Below are 16410 nucleotides of genomic sequence, written 5' to 3' on the forward strand. Positions count from 1 at the left end.
GGTGTCTGGAGTGTAGTCACTTATGAGGCAGCTGAGGCTTATGTGTCAGGGTCACACCCAAGAGGGGGGATGGTGGCTTTGCCTTGAAGGCACACAACAGCATTTGTTTCTCGGGCAGGGAAAACCCAAGAGTTTTTTCCTCTTTCCTATTGCCAGTGGTAATGGCTGTGGTTAACATCAGGGCAGAAGATGCTGTTATACCCCGAGAAGCAGGCTGTTGAGGACAGGATGGCTTCTACCATATGGCTGATGCCAGTAGCCTCTGCCTTTCTTCTTTGTTTCTAACCATTTTCTGGCATCTCTGTTCTGCCAGTCTCACAAGCAATCCTTTCTGTGTACATATTCTGTTTTGTTTTTTTGTTTGTTTTTTCTCTATTGTGTTGCTGCAGATTCTTTAATGGGCTTTATTTTATTTTATTTTATTTTGAGATAGAGTCTCGCTTTATCCCCCAGGCTGGAGTGCAGTGGTGCGATCTTGGCTCACTGCAACCTCCACCTCCTGTGTTCAGCAATTCTCCTGCCTCAGCTTCCCGAGTAGCTGGGACTACAGGCATGCACCACCATGCCCAGCTAATTTTGTATTTTTAGTAGAGATGGGGTTTCACCATGTTGACCAGGATGATCTTGATCTCTTGACCTTGTGATCCACCTGCCTTGGCCTCCCAAAGTGCTGGGTAATGGGCTTTTGAGCCCTCCCAGGGCTATTTTGGTTTGTGGATAACTGTCTATATTTGTTTTGTTGTTTGGGGGTGAAGGCTGTTTTCTCCTACTCCACTATCTTAAGTGACATCACTCTACATTTACTTCTTATATCCATTTTTCCTTCCTAGATTCACTTCTTCATGGAGTAATTCCTCTAAGAGGCCTTATATATAAGGCCTTTGTGTGATTAACTTTCTAAAGATGTGCCATCCAATATGTGACCATTGTCCACAGTGGCTATTGAGCATGTGAAATATGGCCATTATATTGAGATATACTATATGTGTGAAATGCGCCCTGGATTTCAAATATGACATACATGCGTGCACACACACACACACACACACAGGCAATGTAGTGTTACTCATATCCCCATATACACCAGCTTTCTTCATTTTGCTTTTAATCTTTGTCAACAAAAAATTGATGAATTTCTTAGGATTCTGTGTGTTGTGCAAGCAGATGGGCTCTGAGCAGAGCCTGAGAGGCTCCCATTAGAGCAGAGACATGAGCTGTAATATGCAGATATTAAGTCATCTAAAAGCTGCACGGAGAGCTTTTCAGTGACTGTCGAGTCCTGGAAACTCTCCTGGACAATCAGGGCTGCTGTTCAAGTACACTCTGGGCAGAGATGATGTCACAGTACCTCTCCATAAAGGAGGACATTATTCTTACATTTAATAAAGAAATTGGAATTAGGAAAACTGTAGGGGAATTTGGGTAGAGGTGGGAAGTAGGGATTCAGCAGTCAGGTGCACCTGGGCAGGAGGCATGCTCTGACCTGGGTCCACAGGCCTGAGGATGGGAAGAAGCTGAGATCAGGCCAGGGTGTCTCCAGGTGGGTGAGGCCACAGGGTGGTGCACTGAACAGATGAGTAAATATAGAATAAATATAGCCTTGCATAAATTACTCAGCAATGAAGTGGAGCTGGGGAAGATTAACCAGGATTACACTGTATTTATAAACATGGGTTTTAAGCTCATTGTTATTAAGAAGTATAACTGAGAGGGTATCATGGAAGATTCACTAACTTTGGCAAAGTGGAATAAGAATAGTAACAGTATTTATTATTTTTTGTATCACTAATAAATGAGAGTATTACATATAAGTCAGAAATTGCAGGCTGAAGTTCAAAGCTAGGCATCAGAGTCCTGTAATTGTGTGCAAAATTTTCTTTATGTGTAAATAAATGACTTCTTTTTATAGGGAGAGGGCCTAAGACCCTAAAAGTTAAGAACTACTGATCATGTGGTTTATATTCATAATAATTTAAGTTTTTTTCTCCAATTATGACAACTTAAAAATATCATTGGCAGTAGGGGGTGGGGCAGAGAATTCTCTCTAGAGGACAACATCACGTCTATCCTTGAGTTCATAAATGAAGTAGACTAAATATAAATAACTCTTCTTTTCCGGGCTCTATCATGTCAAGTTATTGCACCATGTAATAATTTGGAAATGTTCACAAGGAGCCTGAATCAGGATGCTCACCCCTTAAGAGTTAAAGTCTGTGCTCCCCGACTCCTGTATTTCTTAGCTCCATTTGCCTTGCAAGGTATTCATCTACTTTCTCTTCTCTTCCTGTTAGCCGTCACTTTCTGATGGTCTCTGTGCATCTTCATTCTCTGAATCTGTTGTCTAATTTTACATGCTCTTATTTGAGTGAGATGCTAGGGATGGCAAAGGCTGGATAACACCCATTTTTTCCTAAAGCTTAGAGGCCTCACTAAAATCTTTTTCATTTCCTAGTTTCTGTTTGTGCCAAAAAGCTGACCACTGGATTAGTCTGGGCATTGCTATATTGTGTTAAAATTGAGCAGAACAGTTGTGGCAATAACCTCTAGAGATTAGAATATATTGCTGGAAAATCAAGCCAAAGAGTTGCTGGTTTTTTTTTTTTTTTTCCTCATTTTAATTTCCAACCCTCTATTGCCGACTTTATCTCTTCCCAGGCTTCTGAGCGCTGCTGGAGAAGGTCATAGCATCTTTCTGATTTTATACATTCATCATGTCTAATCCCAGCTCAACCCACTCAGCAGTCTTGATGATTTATTTCATTACTCACATTGAAGATTTCAGACTTATGCTTTTCTAACCAATAGGGACTATTGGAATGTAAGCTGTATAAGGGCAAAGCTTTTGTTTTGTTTTATTGAATCCTACACAGCCAGGAGACAGCCTGTCACACAGGAGATGCTTAAGAAATACTTGAATGAATGAACTGCTGTCCAGAAAGAAACTTTATATTGGGAAATGGCAGAAGCTCACTGGGCCACCCAGAGTGGGGCAGAGGGTAGCACAAGGAGTCACTAAACTCTACCTAAAATGTTCAGTAAAAGACACCAAACACACAATAATAAATATGTGATTTTATGTACATGAAATTCAAAATGGCAAGCATTTTAGGGGGAAGTGCTAACTACTGGCAGAGGAAATAAGAGTGCTTGGTGGAGTACTAGAAATGTTTTCTATCTTGGGCATGGTGGTGGTTATAAGGGCGTATGAATATGTGAACATTTATTGACCTGTATTCTTAAGATTTGTGCCTGTTAGTATGTGAAGTTATGCCTCAATAGAAAATTTTAAAAATGAAAAGGAACACAAAAATTTTAAATGCAAAAAAAGGAAAATTTCTCAACATCATTCATCACAATAATGACAGTAAATTGAGAAACTAAGAAAAGTCCAATGAACTTTTCTATAGATGCAGAAAATGTATTTTGTAAATTACAGATCTTTTGAGACATGATATATATGACAATATAACTAGAAATACATCGGAATTTATTTTAATTAATAACATCTATCTGAAGTCTGTTTAACAGCAGATATTGCACTTAATGGGAACTTTGAGACACATTATTTCTAGGGCTGGAAGCAGTCAAATTAAATGTTGCCAGATATAAGATCAACATACAAAAATCAGTAGCATTTCTTTATATTAGTAATAACCAACAAGGAAAAAGTAATAGAAAATAAAACACCATTTATAATGAAGACAAATCTAGTAAATATCTAGGAATTAATCTGTTAAAGAATGTTTAAGACCTGGCTGGGCACAGTGGCTCATGACTGTAATTCCAGCACTTTGGGAGGCTGGGGTGGGTGGATCACCTGAGGTCAGGGGTTCAAGACCAGCCTGGCCAACTTGGAGAAACCCCATCTCTACTAAAAATACAAAAATTAGCCAGGTGTGGTGTTGCATACCTATAATCCCAGTTACTGGAGAAGCTGAGGCAGGAGAATCGCGTGAACCTGGGAGGCAGAGGTTGCAGTGAGCCGAGATCATGCCATTGCACTCCAGTCTGGGTGACGAAAGTGAGAGTCCATCTCAAAAAAAAAAAAATGTATAAGACCTTTACAAAGAAAATACTGTGAAATGATGTAAGAGGAATCCCAAGTAAATGGAGAGACACCACCATATGCCTGTGAGAGAGGAGAGAGGAAGGAACAAGTTAGGCAGATAGTTAGGACAAGGCCTCAGAAGAATTCTTTTCTAACAAAAAGAGCAGCTTGGAAGATCAAGCTACAAACACAAATAAGGAAATGAGGTCCAGTGAGCTTCAATGAGCACACCCCTTATCTTTTTTGGGCATACTCAGATAAGGGAACTTGCACAGAATGTTTTCCCTAAAACATGCCTGCAGCTGATACACAGAACCAGGCACATCCACAGATACTAGCCCCAAGATAACCCCACTCCAGGCTGGAAAGATGTCTATCCCAAGATAAACTCCTCTCCTCTCAGAAAGCATCCAACCCCACCATAAACTTCTCCACACACATAAACATTCCAAGCTTGTGATAAGCCCCCTCACCCTAAGACCAATATATACTCTTAGTCTGTTGAAGGGGGCCAGCACCTCCACACCTGTGGGTGTTTCTCGTCAGGTGGGACAGGAGACTGAGGAAAGAAATAAGACACAGAGACATCCCTGTGACTTTCCGCAGTGCATTGTGCCCCTGGTTAATCGAGAATGGAGAATGGCGATGACTTTTACCAAGCATACTGCCTGTCAACATATTGGTAACAAGGCACATCCTACACAGCCCTAGATCCCTTAAACCTTGATTCCATACAACACATGTTTCTGTGAGCACAGGGTTGGGGCTAAAGTTACAGATTAACAGCATCTCAAGGCAAAACAGTTGTTCAGGGTACAGATCAAAATGGAGTTTCTTATATCTTTCTTTTCTACATAGACACAGTAACAGTCTGATCTCTCTTTCTTTTCCCTACAGTCTGTAAGAGAAAGCACTTCTCACCAAAATCGGCCAGGAGTCTCTCTCAGGTTTTATCTAAAGAAAACCTGTCTTTAACTGCCAGCCACATTTCCTGTTTCTTTCCTCTTTCTTTAACTCTTACACTTTCTTCTTTCGCTTATTAAACTTTTACTCCAACCTCTCCCTTGGTGTTCTTGCTCAATTTTCTTGGTTGTGAAACAAAGAGCTTTGAGTGATGCCTTGGGCAATGAGATTGTTTCACCTGGATGGATGTGATGACTCAGTATTGTAAAGATGTCAGTTTTCCCCCAGAGTGGTTGACAAATTCAGTGTGATTCCAATCACAATAAAAGCTTGACATATTCTAAATTTTTTATGGAAGAATAGAGTTCTTCTAACAGCAAAGTTAAAGCAAAGAGGGTGTTCCTTATGCATTTTAAAAATATTCTAATAGCCATAATGATAAAATGGGGCACAATTTTTCCAACAACAGACAAATAAAAGGAATAGAGGGGTGAACCCAATATATATGAAGATTATGTATAAGATCAAGGTATCATCTAATGAGGAAAGCATGAGCCTTTTAATAAACAGTATTTTGGAAACTGCCTTACTATATGGAGAAAGCTAGGTTCCTATCCTTCACAATATTTTAAAAACAAAACAAAACTACAAAACAAAAACTCGAAATGGATTAAAGAGGCACACATGAAAGGCAAAAGAATATATATGTTTATAACTCAGGAGTGCAGGAGAATCTCCTTAACCCTCAAATTAGAAAGCATACAGGAGGCTGGGCATGGTGGCTCGCACCTGTAATCCCAGCACTTTGGGAGGCCAATGAGGGTGGATCACCTGAAGTCAGGAGTTCGAGACCAGCCTGCTCAACATGGTCAAACCCCATCTCTACTAAAGATACAAAAAAAAAAAAAAAAAAAAAAAATTAGCTGGGCGTGGTGGTGGGTGCCTGTAATCCCAGCTACTCGAGAGGCTGAGGCAGGAGAATCGTTTGAACCCAGGTGACAAGAGGTTGCAGTGAGCGGAGATGATGCCAGTGCACTCCTGTCTGAGGGACAAGAGTGAAACTCCATCTCAAAAAAAAAAGAAAAAAAAAAGAAAAAAAAAAGAAAGAAAGCATACAGGAAAAAAAAAAATTGGGAAGAAAACTATCAGCAAAAATGACAGGCAGGTACCAGGACAGGGAAATGTATTTGCAGTATCTAAAACCTGTGAGGAATTAACATCTAGAGCATTCCAAGAGCTCTTTTATATCAACAATATAAAGACAAAAAGTCTAAAGAAAATGGGCAAAGTCCATACAGAAAATTCAGATGGGGAAACCACATTGCTTGAAAAGAGGTGTTTAATCATAGCACTAGTCAAAGAAATGCAAATTAAAGCAACTTAATACCATATCACACCCATCACATTGAAAAACAATAGGAAGTCATCTAATACTGAATTCTGGGGAATCTGCAAAGAATAAAAACCTGCAGGCGTAGTTGGTAGGAGGGTAACGGATGCAGCCTTTCTGGAGATCCATCTGGCAGGACTCTGAGATTAAGTAATGTGTACCTCCTTTGACCCAGCAATCTCACTCAAAGATGTAATCCCCCAGAGTAATAGTTGCTATAAGGGTGTTCAATTTAGTATAATTTAACCCCAATATCTAGATTACTGCCTGAAGGATAAAAGCACTCAACAGATGTTTGTGAATCAGGAAATGCATGAGTGTCGAATGGATGTCACAAAGAGAGCAGAAAGTAAGCAAACTGCACCTGTGGGCATGGATAAGTAAAATGTGGTATATTCCTATGAGGGAAGAGGATACTACAGTAGTTACAAGGAGCAAACTGTATTTACGTGGAGCCTCTTGGATAGACTGCAAAAGCACCTGTCAAAGGAAGCAAGTGAAAAACAAAATCAGATTTGTTGAAAAAAATCTCATTCATGTAATTTTTAAAACCACACCCCTCAAATTATTTTTTTAAAAAGTTATACATCCAAACAAATATTAGAAGGGAAATTGGGAGGATGCATAGGCACTAGGTTGGATACTCCATAACATCGACAGAATTGGGATGATGGATGGAGGATGGAGGAGAGAAATAATGAGATACCATAGGGGCTTCTTGCCCAAAACTGTTACCAGAAAGGGGTCCCAATCCAGACCCCAAGAGAGGGTTCTTGGATCTCACGCAAGAAAGAATTCAGGGTGAGTCCATACAGTAAGGTGAAAGCAACTTTATTAAGGAAGTAAAAGAATAAAAGATGGTTACTCCATAGGCAGAGCAGCAACTTGGGCTGCTGGACTAAGGATATATATTTCTTGATTATATGCTAAACAACGGGTGGGCAATTCTTAGAACTGAGTGTTCCTCCCCCTTTTAGACCATATAGGGTGACTTCCTGATGTTGCCATGCCATTTGCAAACTGTCATGGTGCTGGTGGGAGTGTCTTTGAGCATGCTAATACATTATAATTAGTGCATAATGAGCAAATAAGACAATCAGAGGTCACTTTCATCGCCATCTTGGTTTTGGTGGGTTGGGGCTGGCTTCTTTATCACAACCTGTTTTATCAGCCAGGTCTTTATGGCCTATATCTTATGCCATCTCATCCTGTGACTAAGAATGCATAACCGCCTGGGAATGCAGCCCAGTAGGTCTCAGCCTTATTTTACCCAGCCCCTATTCAAGATGGAGTCTCTCTGGTTCAAATGCCTCTGACAAAACTGGTGCTAATGTGCCAGGAAGTGACCATGAGGAACTCAGTTCTGTGCACCTGAGCTCCTAAAAACGACCCACCTCCCAAAATTTCAGACCACCTCTTGGTACAGAAAGTGGTCAGAGGAGGACTCCATTCCTTGTTTCTTGCCTCCCAGCTCCCTTTCCTCCCTGCCTTGAATAACCTCTTTCTCCCTCTGTGCATCCATTTAGCTGACCAGTCTCCACTCCCAACAAAGTGCCCAATGCCATGTGTCTGTAACACAAGGTGAAAGCCTCTGGGAGCAGAAAGTATAGTTCTCAGACAAAATTTAATCTGCAACATGAGAAAGCAGCAAAATTAAAGCCCCAAGGGCTTTGTCTGGAATTACTCTCTTTAGAGGAGGAACTGGGCAGCTTGGCACGTATATGTTGCTCTCATGGAAGACAGAGAATGAGAGAGTAAGTGATGAGTTTGAAAGGTTTTTGCCCTTGTACAAAAAACAACTAAGCACCTTCTGTGACCCTAGTTCTGTGCTGAGGAAAGAGAAATTTACTCAGGTACGATATCAGTCACCCTGTCTGCTGTAGCAGAAGGAATATAGACCTTGGAATCAGACATTCCAGCATTGGCCTTGGGCTGTGTCATGCACAAAAAACCATGTGACCTTCAGCAAACTGAGTCATTGATGATACTCAGTTGCTGTATCTTTAAATTGGGGCCATTTATACCTATCTCAAGGACTGGTGAGGGAGTTAGGGTATGTCAAATTGGGAGCCCAGTGTCAAGATCTCCTTTAGAAATTACAGCCTGTTGGGGAAATAAAATACATGCTTTGAAACTTAAGCAACCATCTTGCTAGATTGGTTTGTATAAAACCAATATACAAAAAATTCAATAGTATTTCTATGTGCAAGAAACAAAGTAAAATTTTAAAGGTACTATTAAAATAGCATATTATTCATATATAAATATAACAAAATATGCATAAGATTGTATATTGAAATCTGCAAAACATTACAGAAAGGAAACTTAAATAAATGGAATGATTCAATATATCATGGATCAGAACACTCAATATTATAAAGACATCACTCAAAGCAATCCCAATCAAGATCCCAGCAAGTTTAATCTTTTTTGTTGTTGTTCTTGTCAGAAATTGACAAGGTGGTTATAAAATTCATATGGAACTGCAAGAACCAAGAACAGCCAGGCCATTTTGAAGTAGAACAAACCTAGAGGATTACCAGATGAAAAGCTACAATAATTAAGACAGTATGGGCCAGGTGTGGTGGCTCACGCCTGTAATCCTGTTACAAATAAAGTTTCAGTGCCACAAAATAAATAGCACTTGAATATAAAATTTTCTTTTTAATTCTCAGCAAGGCAAGGTATTCTATAAAAAGGTGCACCCTTCTGTAGCAGTGGTGAGCGCACACTTGGACAAGGGAGGGGAAGGGGTTCTTATCCCGGACACACGTGGCCCCTGCTGCTGTGTCGTTCCCCTATTGGCTAGGGTTAGACCGCACAGGCTAAACTAATTCCGATTGTCTAATTTAAAGAGAGTGGGAGGTGGGGGGTGAGTGGTTTGGTGGGAAAAATGGTTATGACAGAGAGGTAATCGGAATGAGTCAGGGTGGAGCAGGTAATCGGAATAAGTCAGGGTGGAGTGAGTAGTCGGAGTGAGTCAAGGTGAAATAGGTAATCGGAATAAGTCAGGGTGGAGCAGGTAATCGAAAAAGGTTGCTTTTTGAGGAAGTTAAGTTTAAAAGTAGAAGGCAAAGAATAGAACATACTGACATATTGATTCTTTGAAAAGAAATTTAGAACTCATATCTAACAATCCCAACCTCCCACTTTGGGAGGCCAAGGTGGGTGGATCACCTGAGGTCAGGAGTTTGAGACCAGCCTGGTCATCATTTTGAAACCTTGTCTCTACTAAAAATACAAAAATTAGCTAGGCGTGGTGGTACTTGCCTGTAATCCCAGCTACTTGGGAGGATGAGGCAGGAGAATTACTTGAACTGGTGAGGCAGAGGTTACAGTGAGCCGAGATCACGCCACTGCACTCCAGCCTGGGGGACAGAGTGAGACTCCTGCCTAAACAACAACAATAACAACAACAAAAACACAGATTGGTAGGCTCAAGGATAGAAAAACTCCACAATGGAACAGCATAGAGAGTCCAAAACAGACCTAGAAAAGAGACACCACAAGCAGTGGGGGAAAGGATGGCCTTCCCAGGCATAGATGCATGGACCAAAATGAATTTCAATTCTTACCTCACACAATGTACAATGGATTGCAGATTTAAACAAGAAAAGTTTTTACCTTTTAAAGGAAAATGTGATCGAACGTATTCATAATCCTGAAGTTGGCAGATTTCTTAAGGAGCACATAAAATCACTAACCATAAAAGAAAATCTTCTAAATCTGGGCTAAATTTGGATAAAACGAAAGATGCTCGTCATGACACACCATTAATAGAGTGAAAAGGCAACCTACTTCTTCTACAGAGTATTAGAAGATATTTGTACTGCATGTGTCAGAAAAAAGACTCTTATTCAGAATATATAAAGAACTCTTAGACATCAACATGCAAAAGACAAGCAACTCAATATATAGGTGAGCAAAACACTCAGATAAGAGCTTCACCAAAAGGGTTATCGAGATATCCAATAAACGTAAATAAGCTCTACCTCACCGGACATCAGGAAAATGGAGTTTAAAACCAATGTTAGACATCAATATTACATACTTACCAGAATTGCTAAAATGAAAAAGAAAATACTAAGTGTTGGTAAGAATGTGAACAACTGGATTTTCATATTTTGTTAAGTATACATTTATTCAACCACTTTGGAAAACTGGCAATTTCTACTAAAGCTGTGGTTTTGCTTTCCACATTTTCAGTTATCCATGGTCAACTGCAATGCAAAAATATTAAATGGAAAATTCCAGAAATAAGTAACTACTAAATTTTAAACTGCATGCTATTCTAAGTATTGCGAAGACATTTCTCACTGTCCTGCTCTGTCTTGCCTGGGATGTGAATCATCCCTTTTCCCAGCATATCCACGCTGTCTACACTCCTTTCCAGTTGCCACTTAGTGGCCATCTTGGTTTTCAGATTGACTGTCGGGGTATCGCAGTGCTCATGTTCAAGGTACCCTTACTTTACTTCATAATAGCCCCAAAGTGCAAGAGTATTGATGCTGGCAATTTGGATATGCCAAAAGGAAGCTTTAAAGTGCTTTCTTTAAGGGAAAAGGTGAAAGTTCTTGACTTAAAGAAAAAAAAAAAGTATGTTGAGGTTGCTAAGATCTACAGTAAGAACAAATCTTCTATCCATGAAATTGTGAAAGAAGAAAAAGAAATTCATGCTACTTTTGTTGTCGCACCTCAAACTGCAAAAGTTACAGCCACAGCACATGATAAGTGCGTAATGAAGGCAGAAAAGGCATGACATTTGTGGGTGGAATACATGAACAGAATCATGTTCAGATTGACAGCAACTGGGTTCAGTATTATTCCAGATTTCAGGGACCTACTCTTCTTACCTAACAGGTATGTGTGCACACGTCCACCAGAAGACATGTATTGGAAGGTGCATTGCAGTGCTGTTCAAAATAGCCTCAATCTGGTAAGTACCTGAAAGCCCATCTCTGCAATGAGAATGAACAAACTACAGCTATGCACAAAAAGATGGCTGAAACTCAGACATAAGGTTGAGGGGAAGAAATCAGCCATGAGTGAACTTCACAGACATTCTGTGGGCAAAAGCCAACAGGCTCAAAGGAGTATACATTGTATGACTCCATTCATGATTCCATTTACAGAACACACAAAAACAAGCCAAGCTAATCTGTAGTGCTGGAAGTTAGAAGAGAGATTACCCTCAGTGGGGAGAGGTGGTAGCTGGAAGGGTGTATAAGTTGAAGGATAATGGAGGTGTTAGTTATGATCTCCTTTCTTGAGCTGGGTGCTGGTCACACAGGTGCATTTGTGAACATTCACCATGCTGTATACTCAAAATACTTGCACTATGCTGTATGTCTATTATATTTCAGTTAAAGCGTTTTTATTATCAACATTAAAATTCATATCTTTGGTGAAGTTTCTTAGTATTTTGCCTACTTATGTATTGGGTTGTTTGTCTTTACATGTTGATTTGTAGAAGTTCCTTATATATTCTGAATAATAGTCTTTGACACATGTACTGCAAGTATCTTCTACTACTTTGTGGGTTGCCTTTTCATCCTTTTAATAGTGTGTCACAATGAGCAGTTAAATAATAAAGAGAAGTTGTCTGAAACGCTGACCATCAAGAACTAAAGGGGCCAGGGGTGTTGGCTCATTCCTGTGATCCTAGCACTTTAGGAGGTTGAGGAAGGAGGACTGCTTGAGGCCAGGAGTTTAAGAACAGTCTAGGTGAGACCCCATCTCTACAAAATTAAAAAAAAAAAGAGGCTGGGCACGATGGCTCATGCCTGTAATCCCAGTGCTTTGGGAGGCCGAAGTGGGTGGATCACTTGAGGTCAGGAGTTCAAGAACAACCTGACCAACATGGTGAAACCTCATCTCTACTAAAAACATAAAATTAGTAGGGTGTGGTGGCGCATGCCTGTAATCCCAGCTACTTGGGAGGCTGAGGCAGGAGAATCATTTGAACCTGGGAGGCGGAGGTTGCAGTGAGCAGAGATTGTGCCATTGCACTCCAGCCTGGGTGACAAGTGAGACTCTGTTTAAAAAAAAAAAAAAAAGAAACTTAGCCAGGCATAGTGGTGCATGCCTGTGGTCCCACCTACTGGAAAGGCTGAGGCAGGAAGATCACTTAAGCCCAGGATTTTGAGGCTACAGTGAACTATGATTTCACCATTGTACTCCAGCCTGGGCTACCTGAGTGAATGAGATCCTGACTCAAAAAAAAAAAAAAAAAAAAAAAAAAAAAAAAAAGAAAGAAGGAAAGAAAAAAGCCACACACATACACACACAACAACAACAACAAACAAAGGATGAACACAGGTGGTTGGTGTGGCCTGGAGAGGTCCCAGGGGTCTTCTTGAATAGGAGCATTTAAACAGCCTTGAAAGATAGCTGGGCTTTTGATGAATGGGAAGAAGCCCTTTGGCTCTATGTAAAAATATAACCTTTGAAAAATAAGTTGATGATTATAACCAGTTCTTTCCATGCAGGGAAATTTCTGAACAGCCTTGTGTAATTTTGAAGAAAAGGATTAAAAAGAAATTTCAGTGTGATGTAGTAGGTATGGAGAGAGGCATACTTTCCTCTATGAGCCTAATAAAGTTACTTGCTTCTCTGAGCTGCAGTTTCTTCATCTTTAAAATGAAAAATAATGCCACTTCAGAGGGTTATGAGTGTTAAATATGATGGTTGGCATGAAACTGTTATGTGGGAAAAAAAGAACCCTAGACAGCCTTTATTAGTCCCTAAATAAACAGTGTATTATGTATTGGGTTTAACCATAGCAAGCCTTTTCTAGATCTCCCATCTCCAAGAACCTGTGGGTGACATCGATAAATATATAAACAGCCAACTTCAGGCTTCTGGTCTCCAAATTGGAACAGTTGTTCATCAGCACAGAGGCTGAGGGTATTGGTGCTGGGATGATTCACAGAGAGGACTGGAGTGGGTCTATGGTCATTATACAGTTTATGACTTAATTCCCTTTGGCTGCTCCATGCCCTGCCTAGAGATGAAGCAGCACTTTTATTTGAGGACAAGAAGCTGGCTCACAGTGGGTTTGTGAGTCCCCCATACCAAATGTGCTTGCTTTGTCAGACTCTGCAAGGTTGCTCCCTCCTGCTGAAATCCTGGAGGTGCAATGTCATGAGTTACAGGCATCCCAGGATACAGGAGATGGAGAGTGAACCCAAAGCCTTTACTGCCTAATTTGCTGCTCCTTGGGATTGTACCACCTCTCTCCTGGTCTCCTGGTAGCAGCTTCATATTAGACTTAATTACTCTAAATTATTTAGGCTAAATTATCTCCCTGTACCTAGAATGTTCTTATCATGCCCTCTACCAAGTAAGATCTTCTACAACAGGAATCTGAACAGGTCACTGCCATGGGGATAAAGTGCCAGCTCCAGGGCAGACTGTACAAGTTTCTCTGAGATCTGGCCTTGTAGAGTGCTGGAGGCAGAGAGACCATCAGGATGGTTGCTGTGTGCTGAGAGAGGGATGATGGTGGTTCAAACAAAGGCAGTGGCAGCCAGGAGGTAAGAAATGAGCTGCTGAAAAAGCTATTAAGGAAGTAGAATCAATAGGAAGTAAAGAATAATCCATAGGAAGTAAAGTCAAATCAACAGAAAGTAAGGTTGAATCAATAGGAAGTAAAGAAGAATCTGCAGGAAATAAAGTCAAATCAACAGGAAGTAAGGTTGACTCAACAGGAAGTAAAGTAGAATCAATGGGAAGAAAATCAGCTGATTGTTGTCTGTGTGAGTGTGTGGTTGAAGGCTAGGCAGGGGGATGAAGAAGGGAAAGGAGGAGTAGACTTTCTTCCCAGATGCTTTCCTGGAAACAGTGTGGTTGAGGATGCTATTTACTGTAATAGGAGCACAGCGAGAGGAGCAGGTTTTCTTAACTTGCCCCACCATCCCCTACCCCTGGTCCTCCAGCATGAGAGAAAAGTTCACAGTGGGGTTGTTTAGTTGAGAATGTAATGCTGGAAGTCAGGAATGAGGGCCTCGGGGGGTGAAATGGGAAGGAGAGACCCAAGGCAAGGAGACATTATACAACTGGCCACTACCATGAGTGAATGGTTGCTCAATCCCACAGAACTTCTGAGTCACTTTATGAAATGCATCTCAGGCCTGTCCTCAGATGACGAAAGTGGAAGGAAGGCATTAACTCCTATCCCTGTTGGCTCAAAGCTGCCTGTAGAGTTAACGTCCTACACTTTTGATTGCATGGGTCTGAGGGCCCAGGAGTATGACAGCCTGAGAGAAGCCCAGAGATAGGGCACAAGAGACATACAGCCCTAACCTGAGAAAAGGCACTGCCAAATGGCACGTGCACAAAGCCAATTGAAGCTCGGTGGAACAGGCCATCACAGCAGTGGCTCGAAAGAGATGGCACAGAGGGCAAGAGCAGTGGACTCCATCTCAGAGAGCTGTGTGAGAGCGATCCAACATCCGGTTCAGAGATGAATGTACTAAAATAGAAAATGATCCCTGAACTTGAGAAGCCCACAATCTTGGAAGGAGGATATTTATTTATTTATTTATTTATTTATTTATTTTTTTTTTTTTTTTGAGACGGAGTCTCGCTGTGTCGCCCAGGCTGGAGTGCAGTGGCCGGATCTCAGCTCACTGCAAGCTCCGCCTCCCGGGTTCCCGCCATTCTCCCGCCTCAGCCTCCGAGTAGCTGGGACTACAGGCGCCCGCCACCTCGCCCGGCTAGTTTTTTGTATTTTTAGTAGAGACGGGGTTTCACCGTGTTAGCCAGGAGGGTCTCGATCTCCTGACCTCGTGATCCACCCGTCTCGGCCTCCCAAAGTGCTGGGATTACAGGCTTGAGCCACCGCGCCCGGCCGGAAGGAGGATATTTAAATACAAGTTACACAGCAAGGTGGGGAGAGTGCCGCTGCTGCTAACTGCCATGAATATAAATATCTATTTACTTTTGCGGGGCACTACTTTAAGTATGTGCTTTACTGTAAATTCACTCATTTAATTCTCACAGCCATCCTATCAGGAGTTAATATTATCCCCAGTCCACAGATGAGGGCATGGTGATACATTGTCCAAAGTCATGAGCCAGTAGGTGATACAGCCAAGATGCAAACTGTTTAAACCCTTTGGAATGATCAAAGGGAGTAGATACTGGATCTGATGAGTTGGAGGGGGGCAGATGAGTCATAAGTTGGTCATAATGACACTCCTTTGTATACAGTTACCGTGCCATTTTTGCAAAGGCATTTACAAATGTGGTTTAACTGATACTAATAATACAAGGCAGGAATCATCATTGTCATCTTTATTTGATGGAAGAGGAAACAAAAGCACAGAAAGGTGAAGCATCTTTACCCTAGATCATCTAGAGGATCAGCAGTGGGGCCACTGCAGGCCACTGGGCAGCTGATGGCTAGCGAATCTCCCTTCTGCACTCTGCTTCGGAAGAAGGATGACCAGCAAGGCCTGGGCCTGTTGGCATTCCAGCACTGTCCTCAAGTGAGTCAGGCACCACTAAACAGACTCAGTTTTACCGTCGGTAATTTCCTCCCTCTATAAAGATTTATTTTAGGCTATAGGGGGGAAAAGGATTCCTCACAGCTAAAAGCACTTGCCACTCATACCACTGTCCACTGTGATGTTCACCCTGATTCTGGACATGGAGGGAAAGGTTTGTTTCCTTGAGACCACATCTCCTGGGCCGGCCATGGGAGATGGTGACAGAAGCTTGTGACAGAAGCTACATTCTAGAGAGCTGAGGATATTTGAAGATATGAGTCAAAAGTGGGAGTAGAGAGCCTGGCCCAGGGCAGGTGGGCCAGGCCTGAAGTGAGATCATGAAATAAACAAGCTCACAGAATCACCCCAAGAACCAGGGGGACAAGGGTGTGGTGGGAAGACACTGTCTGTACCTCTGAGGATGGGGTTTGAGGTCTGTCTTTTCCACCTGCTCATGGCAGAGCCCCTGAGGACTCATTCCCTGGCTCTGAGCCCCACTTCTCCTGTTTGGATTATTGGTTAAAGGTGTGGACTGTGGAGCCAGCTTCATGTGGGACTGACTCCTCCACTAGCTGAGG

At 41.6% G+C, this 16410-nt stretch overlaps 1 long non-coding RNA gene across 1 annotated transcript in view; it reads left to right on the plus strand.

Annotated features, from left to right (window-relative positions):
• Positions 1–16410, plus strand: part of LOC115897601 — a 62504-nt gene that overhangs the window by 12425 nt on the left and 33669 nt on the right. Inside the window, exon 2 of the long non-coding RNA XR_004057354.1 lies at positions 11202–11277. This is a non-coding gene — a long non-coding RNA (uncharacterized LOC115897601). The remainder of the gene's footprint in view (positions 1–11201; positions 11278–16410) is intronic.

The sequence above is a fragment of the Rhinopithecus roxellana genome, chromosome 5, assembly GCF_007565055.1.
Source record: "Rhinopithecus roxellana isolate Shanxi Qingling chromosome 5, ASM756505v1, whole genome shotgun sequence".
Classification (NCBI taxonomy): Eukaryota; Metazoa; Chordata; class Mammalia; order Primates; family Cercopithecidae; genus Rhinopithecus; species Rhinopithecus roxellana.